The sequence below is a fragment of the Bufo bufo genome, chromosome 6, assembly GCF_905171765.1.
Source record: "Bufo bufo chromosome 6, aBufBuf1.1, whole genome shotgun sequence".
NCBI classification, from domain to species: Eukaryota; Metazoa; Chordata; class Amphibia; order Anura; family Bufonidae; genus Bufo; species Bufo bufo.
In genome coordinates, this window is record NC_053394.1 from 302,956,164 (window position 1) to 302,971,924 (window position 15,761).

The following is a 15,761-nucleotide window of genomic DNA, read 5'->3' on the forward strand; positions in this document are numbered from 1 at the left end:
AGAGTTTTCTAGGCATGCTCTGTGACCTGTGCAGAGGTCAGGAGGGAGTAGATAAGCTGTAATATCACTATTGTGAATGGATCCTGTGTTATCTATACATAGGTGATACCTGTCATTCTTATCCTGTCTGTAATGATAAGGGGATGACTGCAGAAAATTGATCTGTACAGTCAGGAAGTGGCACCTACTATTAGGCGCAGTGTGTAAACTGCAGGATTTGGGGATTTTTTTTAAATATAGCGACATGGAAAATTTAATATTATATCACCAAAAATTCTTTACAAATATGTTTATCATAAAAACTTGATTGAAACAATAGGTTATTTCTGATGACACATTCCCCGTAAATGAGATGTCCCAATGACTGGTATGGTCAGAGAGAAGGACACCACTACAGTGCTCTAATCTTATTCTTCTCATTGACACAATGAGGGGATTAAATGGGGTTTCTAGGGATACACATTGATGGTCTATTCATGGTATAGAATGTGAGATTGGCGTCACTTCTGGGACCCCCACAAGGGCCCCTTCTGCGTTTTTCCAGGCACTGCTTTGCATCACTACATGCAGCTATTTCTGGTACTGCATGTCCGCCTCTATTCTTTGTTCTGGAGGCTGAACCCCCAGCAATAACGACCTTTTCTAAGGATCCCTGTGTAGTATTGAGGGTCTACATGCATGTCAGTGATGGCATATAAGAACTGATTATGAAACTATCGCAAGTGTTTGACCAGCTATAATTCTTCTTTGTGCTGCACATCGTTTCACACATTTCGGGCTTTGTTCACATTTTCTCACCACCCTGTTTGTCTCCCTCCAATGGCTTTGGTTTGGAGGTCAGGGGTGCCTTTATTTTTTAAATTTTCAGATGGAACAAAATGCAGCATGCCACACCTTGGATTTATTCAGCATTCCGTTAAAAATGCCCCCTCCTAGACTATCAAAAAGCAGAGAAATACGGGGAGCTAAGACTAGATAATGTGAATGGGACCGTAGACTTATGGACATCAAATGATGACTAAACCAGTCCAAGGTCACAAAGAACAGACGATTCGTTCCTCTTTTTATGTGTCCTTGTAGAATATAGGTGAACGGCGCCAGGGCGGGTGGTGGATGTGGGTCAACACAGGGTAGCATGCTCTATAAAGACAGACTGGTATGAGAGCATAAGGGGGAGAAACATTCTTTGGGGATGGTGGGGGAGTAGAGGTGGTTCTGACTCATTTGCATCCTTGCAACATACCTTGGGGAGCTTTTCTTACAAATGTAAATTTGCGCTTTTATTAAACTTGCCAAAAAATTTGTGTTAGCTAATGGCTTCTTAATTCTGTCTGAAGCGTGCGGGGGAAATGATGCTATTTATCTTGTATTGGTTTAAAATCACATCTGACAAGTAATCGATCATGGAAGGAACATTAACTCTTTGGATCAGACCCAAATCTGTCTCGCGCTCTCCGCTGCGTCCCCCCGATCCATTAACTCCTCTCTCACCACATTTGGCATCCGTCCCACGGCCCTCTCCCCTCTCTCTTCTCCGCTTTTGTTTGCATACACAGATTACAAGAGTCTTTGTGTGTATCGGTGTTTGTATCAGTGTATCTGAGCCCGTGGACTTTTGTCTTTCTGCGAGCGTGTCATTGTGTCTGTGAATGTATCAGAATGTGCGACAATATGTCTACACAGATACCAGGATGCTCGTGGAGAGAATCTAATAGAAGGAATTTGCTATAACGTTGCATCTGATGTCTGCATTGTAGCTGTCATGATCAGGTAAAATGATGTGGTGCCGATATATCAGTGTCCACCTCATACACACGTGAATAGACTCCACATTGTTTCATCAATGTGTAGACACAACACAGGTGTACAGGGCATCACATTTCACATCTATCTATTTACGTGGCTGGCATTGTATGTAGTATGATGAAAGAGAACAATAGCGATAAATGAAATTGCTGCATTTAAAAATAAAAATAAATACCCCAGGCAAAACTGATATACTGGGGCAGATTTACTAAGGCTGGGTTCACCTCTGCGCTGTGAACTCTGGCAGTCTGTGCACCGTTGGAACCCCACTCACTGTAAAGGGATCCTACGGTAATCTGGCTGCTTTCCGGCATATATGCCAACTTTTGGCGGAAAAAAATGTTGGGTGTAGCATTTTTTTGTCTTAATACAGTGACCGGATTACGGTGCTGGAGTTCACAATGCAGATGTGAACTTGGCTTTATCCTGTAGATGGCATTTGGTGCAGGGATAGATGTTTTTGTCTAATTTTATACCAGCTATCGGTTGACTTAGTTTGAGACAGAATTTTACAACAGAACTGTGGCGTAAAAATTTGCCCCTGAAGCCACTCCACCCCCCCCTTCCCCTCCTTGGTGTAACTATAGCCATTGCAGCCATAGCACTTGCTATGGGGCCCAGAGGTTTGGGGGCCCAGTCAGATGCAAAAACATTGTACCTTTTTGTGGGTAATAACAATATAGTGTTTTTTTTCTCTATTATACATATCTTTAACTATTGCTATATATACTGGTGTTCTAATTTTCGTACATTAGGCGATGTGGGCCCCATCTTATTTTGCTACAGGGCCCCCTTTTTGTTAAGCCACAGATAAAGTCTCTAAACCAAGATGTGACAAATTGTGTCATATTTTGCTATAATTTATGACAATTTACAGTCACTGTGTTGTGACTTAGGCTACTTTCACACTGGCGTGTTGGCTTTCCGTTTGTGAGATCCGTTCAGGGCTTTCACAAGCGGTCCAAAACAGATCAGGTTTGCCCTAATACATTCTGAATGGAAAAGGATCCGCTCAGAATGCATCAGTTTGCCTCCGTTCCGTCTCCATTCCGCTATGGAGGCGGACACCAAAACGCTACTTGCACTACTGTATATGGCTCACGTTCCCAGCGACTATCCAGCTTGCTTACTGGGTGATTGTGAGGTGGCACAGCCTTGAGCATATTAATCAGTGTCTGGTTCATCTTACCGCACAGCCCATTCCCCAGAGAGTGATATGAGTTGGTCCTGAGTTTTTTGCAGTTGTACAAGGCACAAAGTTCATAGAACAACTGAGACTCAAATGCGGATACTTGATCAGTGTGTATCTTGTCAGGACACTTATATGGCAAAATGAAGCTCTTCTACATGACAGCTGCTGTAGTTTTAGCAGTTAAGTCCTTTACAGGTACAGCCACGACGAACTTGGTGTAGTGGTCTATGATTGTCATAGCATAGGTGTATCCGCATCTGCTGGGTTCCAGTTTCACGTGATCGATAGCCACGATTTCCAGAGGACTCCTACTCACTATTGGATGAAGGGGGGCTTGCTGATCATGTCTTTCTCCTCTGGCCACAGCACAGGTGGGACACTCCTGGCACCAGCCTTCAATATCATTTCTCATGCCAGTCCAGTAGAAACACCGCCTGATGGTGGTTTCCGTTTTTTGGGTTCCAAAATGACCAGACCTGTTATGGTACATGTCCATTACCATCTTAGCATCTCTTCAGGGCACCACTATCTGATGAAGGCACTCACAGGTGACTGGATCAAGCGGTCGCCTAAGAAGCAGATCTCTTTGTAGGAAGAGCAGTTTCTGTTGACGCCAGAGGCGAACTAGCACCGAGTCGGCTCTCCGCTGCCGGATTCTCTCCGGTACGTGCCCACTGGAAAAATAATCCGACAATTCTCTGATGACTCTACTCTCTGCTTGTAGTTTGAGCCAAAGCTCTTTCTCAACTGGAGGTGAGGGACCACAGGTCTTTGGAGGACTAGTGGCTTTGGAGACCTGGTGCTTAGTGTGTAGAGCTTCCTGCCGGGCAAATCAGGAGTAGAACATTGGCATTTCCACGTCTTCCCACTGATCATCCTTAGAAATTAGTTCCTTCTGGGCAGGTAGCCTGGACAAGGCATCAGCATTGTCATTAGTTTTGCCAGTCCGTTACTTAATAGTGAAGTCAAAGTTCAACAGTCTAGAGGCCCGTCTTTGCTCTAAAGCTCCCAGGTGCTCAGTGTTCAAGTGACCCAGTGGATTATTATCGCTGTAGACAGTGAAAGGTGTGGCCGCTAGATAATCCTCAAACTTCTCAGTTACAGTCCATTCCAAGGTTAGGAACTCCAATTTTGAAAGAGCTATAATTCTGGTCATTTCGCTCCGGTTCTCGTAAAGACCTGCTGGCAGAGGCGATGACCCTTTCAGTTCCGGCTTGTGTCTGAGATAGTACAGCTCCTAAACCTTTCTTACTGGCATCAGTATAGAGGCAGAATGGCAGGCTATAGTCAGGGTAGCCCAGGACTGGTTGCTCTGTTTTTCTTTTAACAGTTGGAAAGCGGTCTCTCGCTCTTCATTCCACTCTACCGGTATCTTAGCATTCTGACAGCCTTTGGGATGATCCTTCAAAAGCTCCTGGATAGGCTCTGCAATTTGACCGAAGTGTGGGATAAATCTCTGATAATAATTTGCAAATCTAAGAAAGCTCTTGACCTCTTTGATGGTCTTAGGACCTGGCCAGCTTTGTACTGCAGCTATCTTATCGGGGTCCGGTTTCACGCCCTCCGCACTCACATGTCCAAGGTATTTCACTTGGGGCTTCAGTAAGTGGCACTTTGAAGGCTTTACTTTCAATCCGTATTGGGCCAGAGTCAGGAACACCTCTTCCAAGTTCTGTAAATGCTCTTCGTAGGTCTTTGAGTAAACAATCACATCAACCAGGTACAGCAATACGGTCTCAAAGTTTTTGTGTCCAAGACATCTCTCCATGAGTCTCAGGGGCATTGCACAGCCCAACTGGCATGTAGTTAAACTCGACAAACTCATTGGGGTAGTGAAACTGTTTTCTCTTTATCTTCTGGTGCCATGGGGACTTGCCAATAGCCACTGGTTAGATCCAGGGTTGAGAATTAAGCAGCAGATCCCAGGGCTGCTAGAGACTCCTCAAATCGTGGCAGGGGGTATGCATCTTTGTGCGTTATGTTGTTGATCTTGCGGTAATCCACACAGAAGCGGATGGTTCCATCCTCCTTTTTTACCAGGAGCAAAGGGGCAGCCCAGGGGCTGTGACTATCCTGGATTACGTTAGCTGTCTTCATATCCTGAACAATCTTCTTCATCTGCTGGTATAAGGATGGAGGCACTGACCTATATCTCTCTTTGATTGACGGATGAGTGTCGGTTGGAATAGTGTGCTGTATTAGGCTAGTTTGACCATAGACCAGAGGGTGTTTGCTGAAGACTTGGTGTTGTTCCTTGGCTAAGTCCAGCACACCTTTGATCTGTTTGGCAGAGGTGGTAGCATCTCCAATATATAGTTCGGCCCACCATGGCTGCTCAGACGGGTCTTTGGCTGCATCCGCTGTTTGAAGCGATTGTTATGCAGCAGCAGTAGGGGGATCCAGGACGTCTTGCAGACGGACGTGATATAGACTCACCACTGGATAGTACTTTTTTAATTCTACAAGCGTATGGGTACATTTCCGCACGACACAGTGACCAAGCTCCTAGCAGCTAGGACAAGGGGATGATCTCGTAGATGTAGGGGTTCCACGAGGGCCGGGTAATCCTGACCTTGGACACAGATGCAAGCCTTGCACCATATCAGGGTCTCTGCTCCAGGCTGGAGTCTAATAGACTGAGCATCCTTGATGCGAACACGGCAGATTTCACCCTGTCCGTTGCAAAATTTTTGTTGGGCAGCTAGCACCTGGATGGTCTGGTTTATGACGCGTTGAGTTACACAGGGTGTGGTCAGTAGGGTTTTCTTCAAGGCTTCCAGCACTTCAGTGTAACAGTTGCCAAGTACATTCATCCCCAGGACCGCAGGGCAATTGTCATCTTCCGGGACCTGGATTACGACTACCCCTTGGTGTAGGAGTTTAGTATCTTCAATCTGTAAGGTAGGTTCCCAATAGCCTAATATAGGCACTGGTTGGCCATTGGTAGCTATGATGTTGAGCCATGATTCCGGGGGTTGCGTCAGCTGGGCTCTGTTCCGGCATCTTTCGAATGCGAATTGACGTTGACGGATGGTAGTCACTTGAGATCCAGTATCAATCAAAGCAGAAAACATTACTCCGTTGATGCTAACTTCAACCACGGGGCGGGCTCCCACATATCTAGGCATGAAGGCTGGATCTTTGTGACCTAATGTTCTTCCTCCCGAGGGGCGGTCCTTGGCCTCAGGGGATACCCGTTTAACTGCCAGAAGTCCCTTTCGGTGTGTCTAGGCCTCTGACAATGCCGGCATACACGCTTTCTGGTGTCTTGATACCCGGGAACTGACAACCTACTGCTCGGCTGGCGTCGATCTTCTTGTGGACCGGGTGTAGGACGGTCTCTTGGTGTAGTAGTCCCTTTCTCAGTCTTGGGCTGCTGTTCCAGTCGCTCTAGCTGCTTCCCCATCCTTTCCATATTCTCAGCTAGAAGGGAGGCTTGAACAGTCAGGGCTGCGACAGCATCTGGGACAGGTGCCTGAGGCCCATGCTCAGCTATCTGGCTGTGAGCAGCAGGTCGCAGAACGGGCCATATCTTCTTGTCTTCAGGAGGTTCAGAAATGTGACCTTCCCCCAGGATGCCAATAGCAAGCTCCTTAAAATCTAAGAACGGGGTATCCGGGTGCTGAACTGACAGCATCTTCAGCTAACGTTTGAGAGGTTCGTCGAGGACACATTCAATAAACTGCTCTCTGAGGGTCTTATCTTGTCCCTCAGCTTCACGGGGATCTATGTGGATAACTGCCCGCAGAGCTTCTTGCAGGGACAGGGCAAAGTCTCTCAAAGTCTGCTTTGACTGCTGTCGCTTCCCAGAGAAGCGCATTTTAAGCTCGGAGGCGGTCCTAGTTTCAAAAGTGGTACTGAGTCAGTCTTGGATCTGCTCAGCTGTTTTTCGTTCTGGCCAGGGCCAGGACTTGACCTCCCGGAGCGCAGCTCCCTGTAACTGGCCAATCAGGATTTCCACTTTCTGGTCCTGAGATACTGGATATAGCTTAAAGGTGGCCAACATTTTATCATGGAATTCGCTGAGTGAATGAGGTTCTCCTGAATAACGTGGGAGCCAAGTTGCTCCAAAGTAGTATGGCATAGTAAGAGGCATGATGCAGGTGGCTGCAGCTGCTGCTGGTGGATCACAGCAGTCCAAGTGGGTGCTATCTTCGCTGTCAGACATGGCTTTTGATACCCTGTACCAGACTAGAGGGGTCAATGTAAGCTAGATTGCAATTTAAGTGCGTGTTGCTATGCGCAATGGCGGCGGAATTGGTGCGTGGCTGCGTTAAGAGTCGCTGCAACTGCTCAATTTTGGGGAGTATGATGCTCTGGCAGGCAGATTATGGCCCTTAACAGTCTTTAGAAAGGTTATTTTCCCCAGCAGTACTCACTCAGACCTCTGGACATTGCTTCTCAGGATCCAGGGAAGAAGGAACTGCATTTTCCCTTTCCCAAAATGGCCACCGCTTCTACTTCCTGTAAGGGGTACAGTTGATTTATCCTAGGAACTTGTACTGAGCACTTCAGTTCCTTCTGCTGCAAGAATGGTTCCTCTGTGGAGGCGGGCTGTTTGGTTCCCTCCCCTCTGCTGGCTGGATGTCTTCCTCTCAACACAGGATGCCCAAATCCAAGATGGCCGATTAACCCCTGTTTTGCCACAGTGCTGCAACTGATGCAGATTCACACTCTCCAGCAGTAAGTAGATGCTATAAAGTCTCTTGTAGAGGGTTTTACAGAAAGAGGGGGCCTTCCAGGCACAAAAGTAGATCCTGTTTTGGGCCCTCTATAACGCAACCCAGGTGTAGGAATGCTTAGTGGTATAGTGCGGCCTAAAATGTCTCTTTATGTGTGTCACGGTGCTCCTACCTGGATATGGCTGGACCCCAGGCTTTGGCTACGAAGCAATAAATCGGGGGAATAATTGAGGGATAAAAGAATAACTGGAGTCCAGACCTTGAGATGAAGTTCAATGGCAGCTTTACTTTGCATTAACGTTTTTCGAAAACAGATTTCAGGCTTTGTCTTGGTCCAGCAGGCTTTAGAATAAAATTGGCATGCAACCCCCACTCTGCTATATCTGTTTCTCTCAGAATCTGCTGTACTGACAGGCTGGCTATATAACTCAGCTTCTTCTGTATTCTGCACTTCACTTTGTAGTCTGACTCTAGGTTATGCCAGGGAACTTTCCTCCTGGCTCCTGAGGCTTCAAGCTTTGGCCTCCATGGCCAGCAGAGCTTAAGGTGCTCTGGCTGACGTGGGCATGTCCAGCAGAGACGTGCCCCTGCACACCCTTTCCCTAGCTGGGGGGAAACTAGACTGACTAGAACTTCTGCCCCACCCTTCCTGCAGGAAGTAGGACTCTCCCACCTCTCTTTAGAGGGGGTTAGAATGGAATGGAAGGTTCCATTCTATCTAAATATAGCTCTGCCGTGTTTGCTGCCACCTGCTGTTGAACCAGGCGCATTACATGAACAGTTACATAACATTAGAAATGCACAGTGTGGAGGACCTGGAATAAATGCATAAGATGACATGAGGTTAGACCAATAAAGACAGTAGCAAGGTGCAGAAGTGGTAACACCACTCTGGGGTGTTACACTTGTTAGTCACAAATGAATCTACATTGCAACGTTTACCATTTCTTTGCTAATTTTATTTTACAATGGTAATAACAGAATTCTAGGCCAATGGACTTTTGATCATGCGCCTTCCATTGCTTCGTCAACATCAATTTATGTATGAAAGAGTATACTGAGTACTGCATGATTTCGCTTGATAAAAGGATGTATTAGACCCCTGTAGTACCACTGATACCAGAAGGCATAGCAGGCACTGGGAATGATGTACGCTGGCAGTGATCAGTGCTTCTAACGCCATCCACAGATTTACAGATCATCACATTGTATAATTCAGCTGGAAATGATAAAGCAGTAAACACATCGGTCCAGATTTGTCTGCGCCTAGAATCTGTCTAAAAAGTGGTGCACTATGGCACAACTAGAGTTTCTAGACTTTTTTCCAACTTGCTCAATATGAGGTGGGGCTTAGTGGTAAGTGACAGAGGTTTGTGCTAAAATAGATGAGGCTAAAGATGCGCATAAAATTCTGTCTCAATGTAAGCCGATCAATAGTTGCCTATCCGACCAAGTTTCTATTCTTGCATCATATTTATCATCCAGCCCCTGTGATGAATCGGGTGCAGGTCTAGATGAAGCTTGTTTAAACTTAGGCCATCTACAGGATTAGTAAAGCTGGGCCAAGATGTCTTGTGTTATGGCAATATAAAGCTTATGCAGAAGAGCTTTAACATACAGTTGCAAGAAAAATTATGTGAACCCTTTGGAATGATATGGATTTCTGCACAAATTGGTCATAAAATATGATCTGATCTTCATCTAAGTCACAACAATAGACAACCACTGCTGCTTAAACTAATAACACACAAATAATTAAATGTTACCATGTTTTTATTGAACACACCATGTAAACATTCACAGTGCAGGTGGAAAAAGTATGTGAACTCTTGGATTTAATAACTGGTTGAACCTCCTTTGGCAGCAATAACTTCAACCAAACATTTCCTGTAGTTGCAGATGAGACGTGCACAATGGTCAGGTGTAATTCTTGACCATTCCTCTTTACAGAACTGTTTCAGTTCAGCAATATTCTTGGGAAGTCTGGTGTGAATCGCTTTCTTGAGGTCATGCCACAGCATCTCAATCGGGTTGAGGTCAGGACTCTGACTGGGCCACTCCAGAAGGCGTATTTTCTTCTGTTTAAGCCATTCTGTTGATTTACTTCTATGCTTTGGGTCGTTGTCCTGTTGCAACACCCATCTTCTGTTGAACTTCAGCTGGTGGACAGATGGCCTTAAGTTCTCCTGCAAAATGTCTTGATAAACTTGGGAATTTATTTTTCCTTCGATGATAGCAATCCGTCCAGGCCCTGACGCAGCAAAGCAGCCCCAAATCATGATGCCTCCACCACCATACTTCACAGTTGGGGTGAGGTTTTGATGTTGGTTTGCTGTGCCTCTTTTTCTCCACACATAATGTTGTTTGTTTCTTCCAAACAACTCAACTTTGGTTTCATCTGTCCACAGAATATTTTGCCAGTACTGCTGTGGAACATCCAGGTGCTCTTATGCAAACTGTAAACGTGCAGCAATGTTTTTTTTGGACAGCAGTGGCTTTCTCTGTGGTATCCTCCCATGAAATCCATTCTTGTTTAGTGTTTTACATATCGTAGATTCGCTAACAGGGATGTTAGCATATGCCAGAGACTTTTGTAAGTCTTTAGCTGACACTCTAGGATTCTTCTTGACCTCATTGAGCAGTCTGTGCTGTGCTCTTGCAGTCATCTTTACAGGACGGCCACTTCTAGAGAGAGTAGCAGCAGTGCTGAACTTTCTCCATTTATAGACAATTTGTCTTACCGTGGACTGATGAACAGCAAGGCTTTTGGAGATACTTTTATAACCCTTTCCAGCTTTATGCAAGTCAACAATTCTTAATCGTAGGTCTTCTGAGAGCTCTTTTGTGCAAGGCATCATTTATATCAGGCAATGCTTCTTGTGAAAAGCAAACCCAGAACTGGTGTGTGTTTTTTATAGGGCAGGGCAGCTGTAACCAACACATCCAATCTCATCTCATTGATTGGACTCCAGTTGGCTGACACCTCACTCCAATTAGCTCTTGGAGATGTCATTAGTCTAGGGGTTCACATACTTTTTCCACCTGCACTGTGAATGTTTACATGGTGTGTTCAATAAAAACATGGTAACATTTAATTCTTTGTGTGTTATTAGTTTAAGCAGACTGTGATTGTCTATTCTTGTAACTTAGATGAAGATCAGATCACATTTTATGACCAATTTGTACAGAAATCCATATCATTTCAAAGGGTTCACATACTTTTTTTTGCAACTGTATATGAGTGCTGAATCCAGGGAACTGGTACATAAATGTATCACCTGTCACAATCGGAGTTTATAATGTACATTCCTATATATTCACCTCCACTGGATTTTCATTGCCCGCATCACATATATATCTGTATACAGTATAGGTTAAATGTCAGGGATGGGATTTATTGAAATGCTGGTTGGGATCAAAAAAAGGCTTTACATGGCTCTTCATGTCAAGAGAATGGAGCAAATGAATACAGGAGAAATTAAAGGTTCATATTAGAGTGATGCAACAAGATTATGTATCTGGCGATACATATATTTTAGAGATAGATCATCTGGCCATTATCTCATGTGGGTAGCTGTAGAGATATAGGCGTCATTACTGCCCGTGTGTTTAGTTGACGGTCTAAAGGCATGTGTTTGGAGCACATGGAATGACCATGCAGGCTCTCTGTGTGCCCTTGTGTCTCCATAAGGCACTTTGAGGGAAGAATACCCCGTGGTGGCCCAGCAGTTAGCAGTGTTCCCTTGCCATGGTGGGGTCCTGGGTCTGAATCTGACCAAGGACACCATCTCCATGGAGTTTGTATGCTCCTTCCTGTTTGGGTGGATTTCCTCCCACACTCCAAAAACATTCTAATAGGTTAATTTGGAATTTCAATTGTGAGTCCCAACAGGGACAGGTCCCAATGTGAGTGATGACTATCTTACAGCACTGTAGAATATGTTGGTGCTATATGAATGAATCAAATAATAATGACACAGAACGCGATTATTGGGCTCGTAACTGTCGATGGGAGCCTAGTATCGTGCCATGTAGCCTTCTTTTCTGTCCATCAGTACCTTTTCTCGCCATGCGCCCACATGAAGTAATAATGACAGTATTTTCACATGGGTATATAGGGATTTGACATTGTAGTGCACTGTATACTATAAAATCTGACCTCGATTTCAGTCTAAATGAATAACTCTTCTACCTTTCCAAGGTCATCAGAGATCTACCAGCAACCTCTCCAGCCCCCAGTGGCATGAGACGGCACACTAGGGCCTTTGCATGCCAACAATTGGCATAGGACATTTTTGAGAATCTTTAGCTGTGCCCTCTCCGCTCAGGAATACGTGTGCCCTCCGTTCACCTGCCCGTATGAACCGCTGTGGATGAAGATACAGAATATTATCGTGTGTCAGAAATAAATGAGAGCTGAGCCAGAACCTAATCTGTTGTTCTAATATGACCACAAACAGAGAGTTAGAGGAATTAGGGTGACAGCTGCTAAGTCTCTCCCTACCTCTCTCTCCTCCCGTCCTCTCCTCTCTCCCTCTCTCTTCTCATTCATGCTAAACATGACTGTATTTCTGCCTGGACCCATCTCCCTCTATTTGCTCCCCTTGCAGTTAGGCCGTGCCAACCTGGCGCTGCCCCTGTCACACCTTACTGCTTTAAAGATCGCTCCTCAGAGAGTTCCTGAAAATGGCATATCTGTGAGAACGCAAGTTGGCAGAGGAGAAAGAGAGAGGGTTCAGGAGACAGCGAGAGAGACGGAGTGGGGGGGGGGGAGAGTTTATGACACGAATGAAAAGAACTAGAGACAGACTTGAAGAGAGAGACGAGAAAGAGGCAATAGTGGAACATATGACAGTATGGAGGGAGAGAGCGAAGTTGGCAGAGATTCCAAGGTTTCCCCCAAGAGGGCAATATGGAAGAGAGGAAGAGGGAAAGGAGGGAGTGAGAGAGAAAGAGAGAGCAGGAGCTAGAAAGACACTGAGAGAACCGGTTCAGAGATAATGAAGACATTTCTACACTAATAAAGTCAAACATTGTGAACCATGGTGCATCTTCTCTACTGTATGCCCAGATGAACACACGTGTGCCATGTGTGTGCGCACTGCTCGGTCTCTGCATGTTCCTACCTTCTCTGAACCCCCCCCCTGTATTTTTTGGGATAGCTGCAGATTTCAGTATGTTAATGAGCTGGTTATAACCAAAACGTTCGTCAAGCTGAGCTGAGAACACATTAATAGGCGATGAATATGCATGCGAATTTGTTAATTAACTTAATTATTCTGCTGAAAATGCATTCGTCTTCCAAGGGCGTTCTGCAGAGCTGGTAACATCCTCCAACCACTAGACTGGCCGCACCGCATAGTGGAGCTGAGAATCTATATACACTGATAATGAACACACCGTATTGTATAGAAGTAAAGAGTATGTAACGAACACGTAACATTATATGGGAGAAATACAATAGCTCTGAATACCTATGTATATATATATATATATATATATATATACTTATATAGTGATACTTAGACTATAATTACCGCATTATAATGATACAGAGAGCACACGGCAAACCTTCCTGCAGGCAACATTAATGAAGCGCAAACTGGAATACTAATCTATTATAGTATATGATGCTGATAATAGATTAATATTAGCCTCTAGTATAAAATCTAGTAAAATATGGTTAATTACATATCATCCACAGATAAAGAGGCTTGGAATTTGTAAATGGATCAGTATGGACACACACTATGTCCATGCATGGAAGAGTATGCAAAACCGCTTTATCCATGTCTACGGTTAGGGACCTGTACATGTGAAAAATCACTACATACAGTTTACATGTGATTATCACAGAAGATTTATCAAGAGGGGAATTTTTAAAGTCACTATTGCAGGAGTTGTGCCATAACTTGCAGCACATTTATCAAATGTCTCACAATGTTTGATAAATCTCATAAGGCCTATTGCACACGACCGTATGGCTGTTTCAGGTTTTTGCGGTCCGTGTGCATTCTGTTTTTTGCGGAACGGAACAGATGGCCCCTGATAGAACAGTACTATCCTTGTCCATTATGCGGACAATAATAGGACATGTTCTATCTTTTTTGCGGACCCATTGAAATGAATGGTTCCATATACGAACCTCAAAAAACGTTAAAAAAAAAGTTTGTGTGCATGAGGCCTAAGGCTAGGTCTACACAACGACATTTTAAGACCAATGGTAGTCTATGGGGTTATTCACATGGCAGTTTTTTTGACGGTCGTGTTCTATCTTGTCCGTTTTTCACTGACCAACTGCCCCCATACAATTGAATGGGTCCGTTTTTTATGTCCGTTTCTCAGAAAGGGATCAGTGAAAAAAAAGTCAGTTAAAAATGGACAGTTGATCCGTTTTTAACTGACTTTTTTTTACTGTCGTGTGCATGTAGCCTAAAAGCGGTTTTACAGGGCCCAATTGTGGGGAACAAACATTACTATGAACACTCGTTCCTGACAACAGGCCCGTGTAAATGTGCGGCAGATCACCCAATGAATGAGCAAAACATTTATTCATAAGGTGAAATGCTCTGGTAGGGTTGATGACGCTGATTAAAACTATACTTGTCTTATGTCTGTCGGTGGTATTGTTGCAGAGAAAAATGAACTTTTAAAATTATGCAAATGAACAATTTGAGCACCAGGGGGCTGGCTTATGTGGTTCAAGCACCGCTCCAGCGACACCCCTGCTTCATAATGACGCCCCTCTGCTTTTCATCATGCCCCTCTGCCTTTAGATTGACAGCTCTAGACCGCACATCTTCGGTGAGTGCGCACATCATCGCTTGTTGCGATGAAGCCGAATATGCTGTGCGAAGATGTTGGAGCATCAGGGGCATCGCTGGAATGGTGCTCTTTTCAAAAAACCCTATTTTGCGATTTTTTTGAAGCCAGAATTCTGGAGTTCAGGACTTGTTAAAGGGGTTCTCTAGGATTTACATATTGATGAACTATTCTCAGTACATAAATTGTACTTAATATATCTTGTGATCTGGTCTTCAATAGCAGATCTTTGGGTCCTCGGCTACCAGAGCTGCACAGTTTATAACATCCCCATAGGGAGTGCATACAACAATGGAAAAGCAAATATGTGCAGCCAGTGCAACAAATAAAGCAACTGACAATCTTAAGTTTTTATTACTTAAAAGGGGAATCCATCCTAAAACATCTCCCGAGTTCCTGGAATTTGGACCCCCATTGATTCCTAAATATTTATCTGGGGGAGAAGAACAGAACTGGATCGCACATCCACAATGCTATGCTTTGATCTAACTCGCTTCTCAGCGCTATATTAAAGTGTACAGCCCCCCATACTGCATGCTGTACAAGAGGCATTAGTGTACATTTTGATCAAAAGGCATAAGCCCACTCACCACGCCAAGGTCGCCTCTTTGAGTGGGACCTACTCTGACAAAGAGGCGCAGCGACAATGCGGTAACAAAGCGGCACTGCCCTAGTAGGAGGTGGGACCCAGGAGTCAAACAGCACCTACTGAAATATAATGACCCATAGTGTCTTGCAGGTCACCACAGCCATGATTCAGGATAAGATCCGAGCTCAAGGACTCCCACTGGTGGCCTCTTCAGACTTATGACGGAGAGGTGGAATGTCCTTATATCTATGATATAACCCCACAGCAGATTATGTATTCATTATTGATTGTAAACTTATGTCCATATCTTCAAATAATCTAAATGTTGGCATGGTTTCCTAAACTTCAAAACTAAAAGGGCTTCACTGGAAAATAGCTTTGGACAAAGAGTGGATATCATAGGTTTGGGTGACAGATGTATGCAGTCCTCTCTATACAGTGTCATTGTTAGCCAGCTTGCACCTGTACCCATGACGGAGGTACTGGTTAATACCGTTGGACTCCCCACAGTTATACCCCAACCCCACCTCAATCAATATGCCTTCCCCAACCCCCTTTCCCCAATAAAGACACTGACACTGCATTTTGGATTAATTTGGCTACAGCAGCCGATTTATTACAAACATACATATAATTTCATAATAATAATAACCTCATAAATGCCAACCAA